Source organism: Lissotriton vulgaris, chromosome 5 (assembly GCF_964263255.1).
Source record: "Lissotriton vulgaris chromosome 5, aLisVul1.2, whole genome shotgun sequence".
NCBI lineage: Eukaryota > Metazoa > Chordata > Amphibia > Caudata > Salamandridae > Lissotriton > Lissotriton vulgaris.
The window spans coordinates 1,129,159,845-1,129,175,422 of NC_141693.1; the positions used below are offsets into that span (position 1 = coordinate 1,129,159,845).

General features: G+C 42.3%; 1 protein-coding gene across 1 annotated transcript in view; it reads left to right on the forward strand.

The window, feature by feature from the left end:
- The window catches only part of HABP2 (hyaluronan binding protein 2), a 335,748-nt gene that overhangs the window by 193,644 nt on the left and 126,526 nt on the right, over positions 1 to 15,578 (forward strand). The gene's annotated exons all lie outside the window — the stretch shown is intronic.

The window sequence follows — 15,578 nt, forward strand, 5'->3', positions numbered from 1 at the left end:
GGAGCGGTAATGTGTTGCCAACTAGGTGAACACACACACAAACATTTGATCTTGTTAGTATTCATAAACATTTGCAAAACACGTTTCCACCTTGGAAACAATCAGAAATGTGCCTGTGTCAAGTTCAGGAATACATTGGTAAGCAGAATATGATTTGGAAGGGAACACACACTAAGTTGTAGATTTTTAAATGAAGAGTTTCTCAGCGAGGGAATCATATTTTGCTTGTGAAGAAACAAATGGGCCAATGTACTTTTGTATGATATTCACTCATACTCGAATGTACAGTATATACATTCAGACATTTGTAAATGCTTATGCATCTGAGTACTCATGGAAAGCTGTAACTGTTTCTCATGAATTTATTGTAATTGTTTTAGACACCCATAAAATGTGTATATTTCGTTCAAACTTCGTCGTGTAGATTTACAATCTTTTTTCAGAGTAAGGCTCCAATATCTTTGGGAGTCTAAATTATTCCTGTAAGGTTGATTTCTTTCCATTTTTACATCGTCCAAACCAATTTCTTTGGCCAAGGACTCTGGACAAAGAACATTTTAATCACGATTAGAAAGCATAGGGTGTTAAGTACCTACACATTCTATATTGTTTCCCCTTTTTTTTCCTTTCTTCCTCTCAAAAAATATAAAATTCGTTTGATTATCAGCTTTAGGGATATGATTTATTGTGCACCAGCTTTTTATTTATAATTTCTGCCCTAGTTGATTTTTCTTTTACAAAGATTGACATGTCTTATCTTAATGTCCATTTTAATATTTTGCTCGGTTTCATTATGCAATTTCATTGAAAAAGCATTTAAACTCAAAAATAAATCACAGGGTGATCTTAAAATCATCAATACAACAATAACCCTGTCTCTTGGGTGAATCATGTGTCAATTCTTTATCGCAGAAAGAATGTCTCTTACCAATTTCTTCTGCTACAACACCTCTCTCCAACTAAGCATAACGTGCACCAAATCAATGGGTCTGAGATTGGGTGAGATCTTGTGATAGCGCAGAAAGGCGCAACAGCCCCATATACCTAGGACAGGTGAGCTCGTGAAATTAAGAGCACAGCAAGGCAATAAAGGGGTGCCACAAAACCTTGGTGCAGTTGAGGTGGAGGGGAGGGACTGAATAAGGTGGAGGAGAGGGGCAGGTATTTTTTTCTTGTTTACTTTTGATGCTGTGTTTAGAGTTATGACTGCTTATGGCCCATGACCTGGGCGATATTGCTTGATGCATCTTGTTTTGTCCTTTTTGTCTTTAAAACCAATAAAAAGATTGAAACCTAAATTACATCTGTGTCAGGAAAAAGATTATAAAAAGGGTTTTTTGAGCCTCCCAAAATTGTTAAACTGGAGTTTTACATCAGCATGGAGAACCTAAGCAGACCTTCTGCCTATTTTGACCGGGACTGGAGACTGAGGTGTGATAATCTCCTGGATAGGTAAGGGGACATTGCCCAGAAGAATTAATACTGTTAACCCTGGTGCACCAGCATCTGCCTGCCTGCCCAGACTGGTACAAAAGGGGGTGGTGATGGACGGAGCATCTGAATCAATCAAACACTCACACCCAGTCAAAAGATCTGGGTTTAATCCATCACCGTTCTTTAGCCCACTCTGCCACCCCAGTTCAGACATGGCTATATGCAAATCAGTCTGACCCTGTGCCTCATTGGAACAGTCCAGCCCGAACTGCCAAGCCATGTCTTCCCTGGACCGGAAGCAAGCTTCCGTTCCGAGGACCGGTTTCTGGCATTCCAGCCGTGTTCAGCCCGGCTTGCTTGAATCCAGTGGCAAAGTGAGCAAGGGACTCACGTCTGAGCATACCCTGCCACACTTATGGTGGCCAAAAGCGGTACAAAAGGGGCTGGTGATGGACGGAGCATCTGAATCAATCAAACACTTACACCCAGTGAAAAGATCTGGGTTTAATCCATCACCGTTCTTTAGCCCACTCTGCCACCCCAGTTCAGACATGGCTATATGCAAATCAGTCTGACCCTGTGCCTCATTGGAACAGTCCAGCCCGAACTGCCAAGCCATGTCTTCCCTGGACCGGAAGCAAGCTTCCGTTCCGAGGACCGGTTTCTGGCATTCCAGCCGTGTTCAGCCCGGCTTGCTTGAATCCAGTGGCAAAGTGAGCAAGGGACTCACGTCTGAGCATACCCTGCCACACTTATGGTGGCCAAAAGCGGTACAAAAGGGGCTGGTGATGGACGGAGCATCTGAATCAATCAAACACTTACACCCAGTGAAAAGATCTGGGTTTAATCCATCACCGTTCTTTAGCCCACTCTGCCACCCCAGTTCAGACATGGCTATATGCAAATCAGTCTGACCCTGAGCCTCATATTAACAGTCCAGCCCGAACTGCCAAGCCATGTCTTCCCTGGACCTGAAACAAGCTTCCGAGGACCTGTTTCTGGCATTCCAGCCGTCTTCAGCCCGGCTTGCTTGAATCCAGTAGCAAAGTGAGCTATGGACTCACGTCTGAGCATACCCTGCCACACTTATGGCGGCCAAAAGTTGTACAAAAGGGGGTGGTGATGGACGGAGCATCTGAATCAATCAAACACTCAAACCCAGTCAAAAGATCTGGGTTTAATCCATCACCGTTCTTTAGCCCACTCTGCCACCCCAGTTCAGACATGGCTATATGCAAATCAGTCTGACCCTGTGCCTCATGGGAACAGTCCATCCCGAACTGCCAAGCCATGTCTTCCCTGGACCAGAAACAAGCTTCAGAGGACCGGTTTCTGGCATTCCAGCCGTCTTCAGCCCGGCTTGCTTGAATCCAGTGGCAAAGTGAGCAAGGGACTCACGTCTGAGCATACCCTGCCACACTTATGGCGGCCAAAAGCGGTACGAAAGGGGGTGGTGATGGACGGAGCATCTGAATCAATCAAACACTCACACCCAGTCAAAAGATCTGGGTTTAAACCATCACCGTTCTTTAGCCCACTCTCCCACCCCAGTTCAGACATGGCTATATGCAAATCAGTCTGACCCTGTGCCTCATGGGAACAGTCCAGCCCGAACTGCCAAGCCATGTCTTCCCTGGACCGGAAACAAGCTTACGAGGACCGGTTTCTGGCATTCCAGCCATCTTCAGCCCGCCTTACTTGAATTCAGTGGCAAAGTGAGCAAGGGACTCACGTCTGAGCATGCCCTGCCACACTTATGGCGGCCAAAAGCGGGCAAAAGGGGGTGGTGCTGGACGGAGCATCTGAATCAATCAAACACTCACACCCAGTGAAAAGATCTGGGTTTAATCCATCACCGTTCTTTAGCCCACTCTGCGACCCCAGTTCAGACATGGCTATATGCAAATCAGTCTGACCCTGTGCCTCATGGGAACAGTCCAGCCCGAACTGCCAAGCCATGTCTTCCCTGGACCGGAAACAAGCTTCCGAGGACCAGTTTCTGGCATTCCAGCCATCTTCAGCCCGGCTTGCTTGAATCTAGTGGCAAAGTGAGCAAGGGACTCACGTCTGAGCATACCCTGCCACACTTATGGCGGACAAAAGCGGTACAAAAGGGGGTGGTGATGGACGGAGCATCTGAATCAATCAAACACTCACACCCAGTCAAAAGATCTGGGTTTAATCCATCATAGTTCTTTAGCCCACTCTGCCACCCCAGTTCAGACATGGCTATATGCAAATCAGTCTGACCCTGTGCCTCATGGGAACAGTCCACCCCGAACTGCCAAGCCATGTCTTCCCTGGACCGGAAACAAGCTTCCGAGGAATGCCAAGACCAGTGCACCCTGTTAGGAGTCCAATGGGGATCCTGTTGAGTGGACCCCTGATGCACAGTATGAGATTCTGGGTCCAGATTGAGGACCATGGCACTTACTGGGCTGTCCGCCCAAGGGCTGGTTTTTGTAATGTGCATATGCCAGGTGGGAGTCACATAGAAGATTTAAGGTCATGGCACTGATCTGGCCATCCGCTGAGTGCTGCTGTCGTAACCACTATTGCCAGGTGGGGGTTGCGGTTCAGATAAGGCCATTGCACTTAATAATGCATAATAATTGGTGCATTGAAAAGCTGGTCCATTAGTTAAATAAAATTGTGTACTTAATACAATATGATTTCTTATTTATGAAGATATATCTAAGGGAAATTATTAAATTCACTTTCTATAAAAAATATATGTTTTTCAAAATATTTATTTTTTATTTGAATCAGACCTCACAAGAGATTAACAAATACAGATATTCCACCGCACCTGTGTCCGTCCTTTCTCTCTCTTCTTCTCGTCTTCATCCTACTTACCTCTACACATGATCTCTTCCGACCGTAGGGGGCAAGGCATAAGATCGGTATGTAACGATAAGGACTCAAGCAGCCTATGTTTAACCAGCACACAGGCGCCGCAACAAGCTCGTATGTATTATTACTGATGGCTATGTCTACATTTAACCAGTGTTGCCCTCGATCTGCTTACTCTGTACTGATTTTTAAAAACTTCTTCTAATAAAATCTTTTGAAATAAAAAAAATATATATATTATTATTGGGCCTTGAATACATTTGTTGAATTTCTAATTAAAAGTGAAATACTAAAATTAAACGTTTTTAAAATAACATAAGAAAACTTAAACAAAAAAAATCGAAATAAGTGATGACATTGACCGCATAATTAGATCTTGAGCTAACGTGGCATTGTATCTTAACTGAATAGGCGATATAAACCGTTGTCTAGCCTCTACCAATCTCGAGTTGGGGCAAATTAATAAAACATGATGCAGATCTTGTTGGCCGCCTTTGCTTAGAACACATACGCCTTTAGAGTTATTTGTGCCTTCCATCTTAGCTATATAAGTTGCTAAAGGGAAAATGCCCAATCGTAAGAGGAGGTTACGACGCCTTGCTCCATGCTCTAATTGGACTGTAAGTAAGGCTGAGGTGTTTTAAATACTATTTCCTCAGCGAAGATTTTATAATGCTTTAGTTGAATACAGTATTCTTTATCCCTTTTATAACTGATTCTTGGGGCCATATGTTTTAAAAAGAGCTTCAGATGAGCAGAAGACCCATCCTGTAAAAGTGCTAAAGTGCATTGTGAGACCTCAAGGGCTTTTAGCAGGTTCCTATTAAAAGAGTACCGAAACGCCCCCTCTCTAAAAGTCTCCAGTTTTATCAAATATCTGAATGTTTCTGGTGCTGCATGCAAGATATTATATGCCCACCGTATGATATTTGAGATTACTGGTACAAATATTCCCGTTATAGATAGCTCAAGGCAAAGAGTTTGAACTGGGACAGATTGGGAAACTTTTATCAGTTTTTGTAGAATACTACCTTCCTTTATTTTTATCTGCTGCCATGTTTTGATTTGTGTATATTCCATGGTATAGGATAATATCGGGGGGATTTTCATGCCATAGACCTCCAACAACGATTTGAAGTGTCTGTTTCCCGTAGAATGATAAAATCTCAATAATGCCCCAATATGTGAATCTGCCTTCTTCCCTAGATGATGAAGGTGGGCTGTATCTTGTAGATTATGCTTAAAAATATGGCCCAAATATACATATTCTTTTACTGTTTCAATTTGCTTACCTTTCAGTGACCAAGTGAAAGATAAAGGTTTCCTTCTGCCATTAAAGGGGAGAGCTTTAGTTTTAGATATATTTGGGACCAGAACGTTTTCAGTGGCATATTGACTTAATTTGTTCAGATTTCTTTGCAGGCCAATTGGAGTATGATCGAATATAATGATGTCATCTGCATACATTAAGCAGTGTCAAAATGTGCTAACTTTGGGGGGAAATTCTTAATTTGGGAAAAGCACCCAGGAAGGTCACTGATGTAAATAGAGGATAGTAAGGGGGCTAATAAGCAGCCCTGCTTCAACCCATTCTTCGTTGGAAATGGTTTAGTTAGACCTTTTTCTCCCTCCATCTGGACTCTTCACCAAGTAGCTTTATGCAGGGAGATTATTATTGTGTGAAGATCAGAAGGAATTATGTTTTTCAGTTTATGATTAGGCGAAATATCAGAAGACAACGTTTTATTGAACCAAATGAGCTAGTGTAGTCTTCATGTTTCACGAGATCTGCCTACCATACACAATGGCCAACTTTTGGAAAGCAACTATGTGGGTTTGTGAGGTATGTGTGAAAGGGGCAAATACAATGAAAATAGGAGTAGTTGGGAAAGAGATGGATCTTTTCACTGGGTGTGAGTGTTTGATTGATTCAGATGCTCCGTCCATCACCAGCCCCTTTTGTACCGCTTTTGGCCACCATAAGTGTGGCAGGGTATGCTCAGACGTGAGTCCCTTGCTCACCTTTTGGAAAGCAACTATGTGGGTTTGTGAGGTATGTGTGAAAGGGGCAAATACAATCAAAATAGGAGTAGTTGGGAAAGAGATGGTGTCTGGACGAATCTCCTGGACCTCACCCAACCCTCGCATAAGGACAGAAATCAAAACACACCATAGCAACCATGTATTTCGAAATAGCTCCAAGAAGCTGAACTGAATGCGTCCACTTCGTGGACTTTTTAGGAGTATAACCAGCTATATAAATGATATCATCCAATACTAAAGAATACATTAACTGTTAAGAAGTTTAAACGGCTGAACGTTGGATGTATTTCAGCAGTACCTTTCAGGGTAATGAGTGCTGTGTCTATGTAGTAAAAAAGGCCATTTACATACTTGTCAAGTGACCCTTCTTCAGCCAGTGCTGTTATTCCAACAGCATTACTTTGTATTCTGGGACTGGTAGTCTGTTTTCAGTATTATTTGAATCCCAATGTGTAAAGCTACTAGCTGAAAAGACAGATCTGGCTGAATGTGTCACACATGACATGGGGCCACTTGACAGCTTTGTATTTACAGGCAGTGTGACCAGTGGTGCAACAATACTTGAGGGCACCTCTGCAAAGTGCATGGTAGGGTACCCCCCATGCTCCAGACCAATCAAGAGGTCTCAGGCCAGGCCCCCCCATCCATGCGCAGTGCCAGAAGGAGGCTTTGGAATTTGAAGACCCCCACCACGGTGGCTGTGTGGGCTATTGTTACGCCACTGTGTATGACAGACAAGGTGTCAGAAACTCAGGCAAATTAGAGGATCCTCGGAGGACGTAATATAAAAGATAGGTGGCTGATGGGAGAATGGTTTCTAGTGTTGCAGAAGGCTGCCATCTCACTCTCCATGTTATTACAGACACAATTTCCAATGTTGGTTATTCATCTCCAAATCATTGCTCTCAGGCAGTGGTTCCCAAACTCTTGTGACCTGCGGCTCCCTTGACCTATTGGCCATTGCCCATGGCTCCCCGCTGTTACTTTTTTTGGATGGTGGGACCCGGCCTCTGGATTGCTTGCATTTTTTCCCCTGAAAATAATTGGGATGAAGCTGAGGAAGGTATTATATTCATATACGCAGGGTGTTTTGTATTACTAAAGCGGCACATCTAATAAAATATTCCTAGTTGCACTTCTTTACCCATGCCATTTTTTAGAGTACGCTCACACATTTTTATCTCAATTACAATGCTAGATAGCACCCCTATGCATGTAGGTCCCATTGCCAAAGTGTTTCTGCATTTGAAGAATATTTGCATGCACTTCCATTTCTACCTGTGTCACACGTGCCAACACACCTGTCTCAGCAGGGCGACTCACGATTTTTTAAGCCACATTTAGCTTTATTTTTGCTCTCTCCTCTTTAAAATTGCCTCCAAATCAATACAAGTCAAATAAATACCTTTGATTTTTTAATAAATAATGTCCTTAATAACATAATGTCAGACGGCATTGCAAAGTGAAGGCCGCATGTCAGGGATCACTGAAATAATATCGATGACACAAATATAGACTTATCAAAATATCGAGGAAAAAATAGAGAATGCAAAAATATCGAATCCCTATCTCCAAACAGGTAAGTACAAAAATATCGAATCAAAAATATTGTTGTAAAAATATAGTTAGTCAAAATATCGAATTTTTTAAATGTCTTAAAAGTAATTGAAAATTAATGAAATAATAAATATAATTAACTTAAACATACTTAAAATACTTAAATAACCTTAAAATTAATAAATAATGAATGTAAGTAAAAAAAACACAATTTAATTTTTGTATAAATATATATATATATATATGAATATAATATTAATAAAAAATATACAATATTTTTACCGTAGGTTAGCGGGAGGGTTAAATTTACTATTACCACTCCAGTGAGTGCAACAGTAGAGAAAATGTTGGATATCGTAGCAGTAAAAATTACTATTCCCACTCCAGTGAGTGCAACAATAGGGAAAGCGTTGGATAGCCGAAGGGTAAAAATTACTATTCCTACTCCAGAGAGTGCAACAGTAAGGAAAGCGTTGAATAGCGTAGCGTAAAAATTACTATTCCCACTCCAGTGAGTGCAACAGTAGGGAAAGCGTTGGATAGCGTAGTGGTGAAAATTACTATTCCCACTCCAGAGAGTGCAACAGTAGGGAAAGCGTTGAATAGCGGGAAGGTAAAAATTACTATTCCCACTCCAGAGAATGCAAAAGTAGGGAAAGCGTTGGATAGCATAGGGGTAAACACTACTATTCCCACTCCATTGAGTGCAACAGTAGGGAAAGCGTTGGATAGCGGGAGGGTAAAAATTACTATTCCCACACCAGAGAGTGCAACAGTAGGGAAAGCGTTGGATAGCGTAGGCGTAAAATTTACTATTCCCACTCCAGTGAGTGCAACAGCAGAGAAAGCGTTAGATAGCGGGAGGGTAAAAATTACTATTACCACTCCAGAGAGTGCAACAGTAGGGAAAGTGTTGGATAGCGTAGAGGTAAACATTACTATTCCCGCTCCAGTGAGTGCAACAGTAGGGAAAGCGTTGGATAGCGTAGGGGTAAAAATTACTATTCTCACTCCAGTGAGTGCAACAGTAGGGAAAGCGTTGGATAGCGGGAGGGTAAGAATTACTATTCCCACTCCAGAGAGTGCAACAGTAGGGAAAGCGTTGGATAGCGTAGGAGTAGAAATTACTATTCCCACTCCAGTGAGGGCAACAGTAGGCAAAGCGTTGGATAGCGTAGGGGTAAAAATTACTATTCCCACTCCAGAGAGTGCAACAGTAGGGTAAGCGTTGGATAGCCTAGGGGTAAAAATTACTATTCCCACTCCAGAGAGTGCAACAGTAGGGTAAGTGTTGGATAGGGGGAGGGTAAAAATTACTACTCCCACTCCAGAAAGTGCAACAGTAGGGAAAGCGTTGGATAGCGTAGAGGTAAAAATTACTATTCCCACTCCAGTGAGGGCAATAGTAGGGAAAGCGTTGGATACCGTAGGGGTAAAAATTACTATTCCCACTCCAGTGAGTGCAAAAGTAGGGAAAGGGTTGAATATCGGGAGGGTAAAAATTACTATTCCCACTCCAGAGAGTGCAAAAGTAGGGAAAGCGTTAGATAGCGTAGGGGTAAACACTACTATTCCCACTCCAGTGAGTGCAACAGTAGGGAAAGCGTTGGATAGCGGGAGGGTAAAAATTACTATTCCCACACCAGAGAGTGCAACAGTAGGGAAAGCGTTGGATAGCGTAGGGGTAAACACTACTATTCCCACTCCAGTGAGTGCAACAGTAGGGAAAGCGTTTGATAGCGGGAGGGTAAAAATTACTATTCCCACACCAGAGAGTGCAACAGTAGGGAAAGCGTTGGATAGCGTAGGGGTAAACACTACTATTCCCACTCCAGTGAGTGCAACAGTAGGGAAAGCGTTGGATAGCGGGAGGGTAAAAATTCCTATTCCCACTCCAGAGAGTGCAACAGTAGGGAAAGTGTTGGATAGCGTAGAGGTAAACATTACTATTCCCACTCCAGTGAATGCAACAGTAGGGAAAGCGTTGGATAGCGAAGGGGTAAAAATTACTATTCTCACTCCGGTGAGTGCAACAGTAGGGAAAGCGTTGGATAGCGGGAGGGTGAAAATTACTATTCCCACTCCAGAGAGTGCAACAGTAGGGAAAGCGTTGGATAGCGTAGGAGTAAACATTACTATTCCCACTCCAGTGAGGGCAACAGTAGGTAAAGCATTGGATAGCGTAGGGGTAAAAATTACTATTCCCACTCCAGAGAGTGCAACAGTAGGGTAAGCGTTGGATAGCGTAGGGGTAAAAATTACTATTCCCACTCCAGAGAGTGCAACAGTAGGGTAAGCGTTGGATAGGGGGAGGGTAAAAATTACTACTCCCACTCCAGAAAGTGCAACAGTAGGGAAAGCGTTGGATAGCGTAGAGGTAAAAATTACTATTCCCACTCCAGTGAGTGCAACAGTAGGGAAAGCGTTGGATAGCGGGAGGGTAAAAATTACTATTACCACTCCAGAGAGTGCAACAGTAGGGAAGGCGTTGGATAGCGTAGGAGTAAAAATTACTATTCCCACTCCAGAGATTGCAACAGTAGGGAAAGTGTTGGATAGCGTAGGAGTAGAATTTACTATTCCCACTCCAGTGAGTGCAACAGTAGGGAAATTAAAAGCTTCATATATCAATAAAAATAAATTAAATATTGATACCAATTACAAATAATTAAAAGTAATTAACGATTTAATATAATATAATAATAAATCAATTAAAAATACAAATAAAAATTAATTATTAAAATAATTACCTATTAATCCAAATTATTTACCAATTAACATTTAATTATTTAACACTTAAAAAATAATTAAAAATTAAACCAAAAAAATAAATGAATAAAAACATTTAATTAATTACAATTAAATTACTTCCCACCCTATTCCCTATAAACCCACAACCCGCAACAGAAAATAAATTAATACAATTAACATAATTATCAATTAAACAATTAATAAGAATTAATTACCAATTGTATCAATTACCAATTAAAAATTAATTAACAATTAATTTAAGATACATATCAATAAATACATTAAAACATTTAATTAATTAGAAATAAATTACTTCCCACCCTATTCCCCTATAAACCCACAACCCGCTACAGAAAATAAATTATTTTATTTATTTATTTAAAAGGTTTTATATAGTGCTACTGGACCCAAGAGTATCAGAGCGCTTTACAAGGTAGGTTCAAATCAACATAGTGCAGAGTTTTGGGCGTGGCAGAAACTAAATAAACTCGCACAAGGTAGCACTCTGTACTCCTCCTCACATCCCATATTGAATCCCCCCGACATACCCATTACTTCTGAGAGAATTGTTCAACAGACCTGTGCTAAATTCAGTTTCCAGACAATAGGAGACCTCTTCCCTGATGGTCATGTCTGTAACCCGGAGGAAACACCTGCACTTTCGGAGGCCTCGTTCAAGGACAAATTTATATTGGCCAGGTAACGCGCAGCACTCCGTGCCAAGTTCCCTGACTACCCGTTGGAGCCACCCTCCTTCCCCCCACTAACATTGGTAATAACCAGCGACAAAGGGCTACACCTTACATCACAACTTTACAAAGCCTGCTCTGAGGAGATACCATTAGACGACTCAAAAATACGCTCCGCATGAGAGTCTGATTTAGGCATATCAATCACAGATGAACAATGGGTGGCATGCTGCAGGGTCACAGGGACGGTGTCATTAAACAGTAAACATAGGCTCCTACATTTTAAATTTCTCTGGTGGTTATATGCTACACCCGCCAGAACGCACAGGATAGACCCCCCAGACCACACACACGTCAACGTTGCCAAGCACCAAAGGCAGGCTTTGCACATTTGGCATGGAGCTGTCCACGAGTCCACGAGTACTGGGAAGAAGTGCACCGGCCCCTCAGTGTAATGATCCAAATCCCATTACAGCCGATCCCAGAAATTGCGTTGTTGGTGTATGCAGGGAAAATCCCACTGAAGGTCCGCAGATTCGCTGCTATTGCTTTGCTACTAGCCAAACGAGAGGTTGCGATATGCTGGGGTGGTTGGAAAGTCCCAACGACGAAGGGATGGGTACGAAGTATGACAACCTGTACAACGCACAGCGATATGTATGCTAACACCTGCCCAACATCCTCCAGGTCTAAGGATATTTGGGGGCCTCCCCATAATTATTTGGCCTAGCAGCAGCAATATTCCGCTACACAACGAAGCCATGGTATGGAACCAGCGGGGATAGGCTGAATAGGATAGTACATTTGCACTCATGATTTACATGATTGGAACAGTTTAATTCAAACAACTATGCATGTGCTGGATACTCCATGTGCTCTGGACATTTTCAGGGGATGAACCCTACTTACAATACGCTTCTGATTATCACATTGTGTTACGCCCGGGATGAACTGCTCTGCTTTTCTGACGGAGAATGTAATGTACCGCCATTATTGAAATGTACCTGCTATATATATTTACTGCTGTCTGTGCTCTGCTATGTTTTCCTGAAACTCTGCAAAATAAAGTTAAAAAAAACAACAACAAAAAACATAGTGCAGAGTTACTCACATAGGATAAGGAATTTCAATAGAACGAGAGAAGTAGGAAAAAATAACTAAGGGATAAATATCAGAAAAGAGGACGGTTGAAAAAGTTAGAGAAAGAAGGGAAGATAGAGAAGGAAAGAGAATATTATAGAGTGAATTAAATGACGTTACGTACCCCAATATTTGTTAAGACGAAACACCTTAAGTCTTTTTTTGAAGAGAGGGTAGGAGGGGTTGCAGCGAAGATCTTTGGGGAGAGAGTTCCAAATAGTAGGGGCATTGCCTGAGAAGGCACGAGATTGAGTCTTTTTGCATTTGAGTAGAGGAGGGATTAGGACAAGGGCGTTGGTGCTCCGTAAAGATCTGAAACAACCTGCTTTTTGTAATTTGTCAGGGAGGTAAGAGGGGGTATTTTGGTGAAGGGCTTTGTGAGTGATACAAGCAATCTTGTATGTGGATCTGCCTTCTATTGGGAGCCAATTGAGGTTATTGAGCACAGGAGAGATGTGATCAAATCGCTTACAATGGCCGCCAGGTTGAGAACGGATTTAATTGGAGCAAGGTGGACTTTAGGGGTGCCAGCAAGGGCGGCATTGCCATAATCAATTCTTGAAAAGACAAGGGATCGTACCACGATTTTGAGGTCATCAGCTGGAATGAAAGGTTTAATTTTTTTAAGGTGGTGAAGGGTGAAGAGAGCGCCTTTTGCAGCATTTTTAATGTGGGGGATGAGATTGAGAATCTGGTTGATGCTAATGCCTAGGGATTTGACAGAGTTAGAGATGAAGAGAGAGCAATTAAGTGCTTTGATATCAGTAATCAATTGTTGGATAGGTAGAGAGTTGTTTTGGGAGTGAAAAGGATGATTTCAGTTTTTTCAGGATTAAGTTTGAGGTGAATTAGATGGAACCAGGCTTGGACTTTATTAAGGGTATCGTTGAGGTGTAGGATGAAATTGTAGGACTTGATCTTGTAATATAGTTGAGTATCGTCAGCATAGAGGTGGTAACTGATTTAAGCTTGTTTGAGAATGAGGGTGAGTGGTTCCATGAATAGATTGAATAGGGTTGGAGATAGGATAGAACCTTGTGGGACACCAAGTGATACAGGTTGAGGTTTAGAGAGGCAGTGACTGAGTTTAATTTGCTGGGATCTGTTTTGAAGATAAGAGTTGAACCATTTGAGTACAATGCCCTCAAACTCGAAGCGGTCTTTTGAGAGTATTAAGAAGGGTGGGATGGTGGCAAGTATCAAAAGCAGCAAGGAGGATTAGTAGGGAGGATTCGCCTTTGTCCAAAGAGTGGTGAATGTCATCAGTAATATTGAGCATAGCTGTTTCAGTGCTACATCCTTTTCTAAATCCCGACTGGAAAACGTCTGGGAGATTGAAAGAGGTGATATGGTTGTCTAATTGAGACACCACACATTTTTCAAGGGCTTTGGTGAGGAAGGGAAGGTTTGAGATAGGACGCAGATTGTTTAAGTCATTGGGGTCAGCGGCGGTGTTTTTGAGGATGGGGAGATTTGGCCTAGTTGAAGGGAGGCAGTAACACAACCAGTGACAAAAGAGGAATTGATGATATTGGTCCATATAGGGGCAATGATGTGTTTGAGTTCCTCAACCAGATTGGTGGGCAGAGGATCTTTAGTATGAGAGGAAGGTTTGAGTTTAGAGATGATGGTGATGACAGTTGCTTCAGATACTGGACAAAATTCACTCCAAGAAGCATTGTTTTTAGGATGGGTTTCCTTAAATGTGGAATCGGACTTGGGGAGAGCAAGGAGGGGCTGAGAAGGGTCATGAGAGGTGGGAGAAGAGGACAAAAGTGCAGTAGGAATGTTCGGGAGGAGGGGTTGGCAGAGGGGAAATTGGAATGAGAGAGGGGGAGAAGAGAAGGATAGCTCAATCTTGTTGACTTTACTAGAAAAGAAGCTGGCAATTTCTTCACATCTTTCCACAGTGGCTAATATTTTGGAAGGTCCAGAGGAAGTTTGTTTTTTAACAATGTTGAAGAGTTCTCTGGGACGGTTCCTAGACTGGTCAAGTTGCGAACGGAGGAAGGAGGCTTTTTCATTAAAGATATGCTTCTTGTATTTGGCTCTGGTGTTTTTAAGGAGTATCAAATTATCAGAGGAAGGATGATTCCTCCAAGCACGTTCAGACTGCCCGAGGGCCCGTCTTTCATTGTTAAGGTCGGAATTGAACCATGATTTGGGAGGGATGTTTTTTTTTTGTTTGAGTTTGATTGGGGCAATTTGGTCGAGGGCTACAAGGATCCAATTATTGTAATGGTCAGTTAGGTCATTAGTGCTGTGAGAGAGAGGGGGGAGAAGTAAGTGAGATATAATAGAGGATTCTAATTTGCCAGGGGAAATAAGGTGAAGATCACAAGTATGTTTCAGAGGTAAACTGCCTGTTGGGGTGGGGCGAGTAATGGAGCTGTTCATGGTGAAGAGGATATGGTGGTGATCAGACCAGTCCACGGGTAAGATCTTTGAGAGGGAGGCCAGATCCTTGCTAGTCATAATGGCGTCAAGGGTGGCACCTTTGGAGTGAGTAGGGTATTGACAGAGTTGAGTCAGGTCAGTAATGGCCATAGTGTCATTAAAGAGGATGACTGCAGGGTCTTCATTCATTTATTCCAATGGACGTTATAATCACCAAGGAAGAGATTCCTGGAGTGAGAGAGCGATGATTGAATAATAAGATCGGACAGCTCCTCAGTAAAGGAGATAGAATTACCAGGGGGGTGGTAGATGGTGTGAAGGCGAATGTTAGGGGAACCAGGAGTAGTAAGATCTTTCATCACACTTTTTACAATGCTTTTCATCACACTTTTTACAATGCTCTCAGTTAATATTCATGCTATTCCTGTTGTTTTCTCTTTGTATATTATGTTGCCATTATTCAGTTATCTTAATAAATTTTTCTTTGAACTGAAAAAAGGAGTAGTAAGATCAGCGCAAAGGTATTCAAAGGTGGAAGGGTCCTGGAGATGGGCCATTGTGAGATAAAATGTATCTTTAAAGATTAGGGCAAGGCCTCCACCAATTTGATCGAGTCTATCTTTCTTGAGGATGGAGTATCCAGGAGGAATGAGCAAGTAGAGAATAGGGGTGGAGCGGTGGTTGAGCCATGCTTCAGTTAGGAATACAATGTCG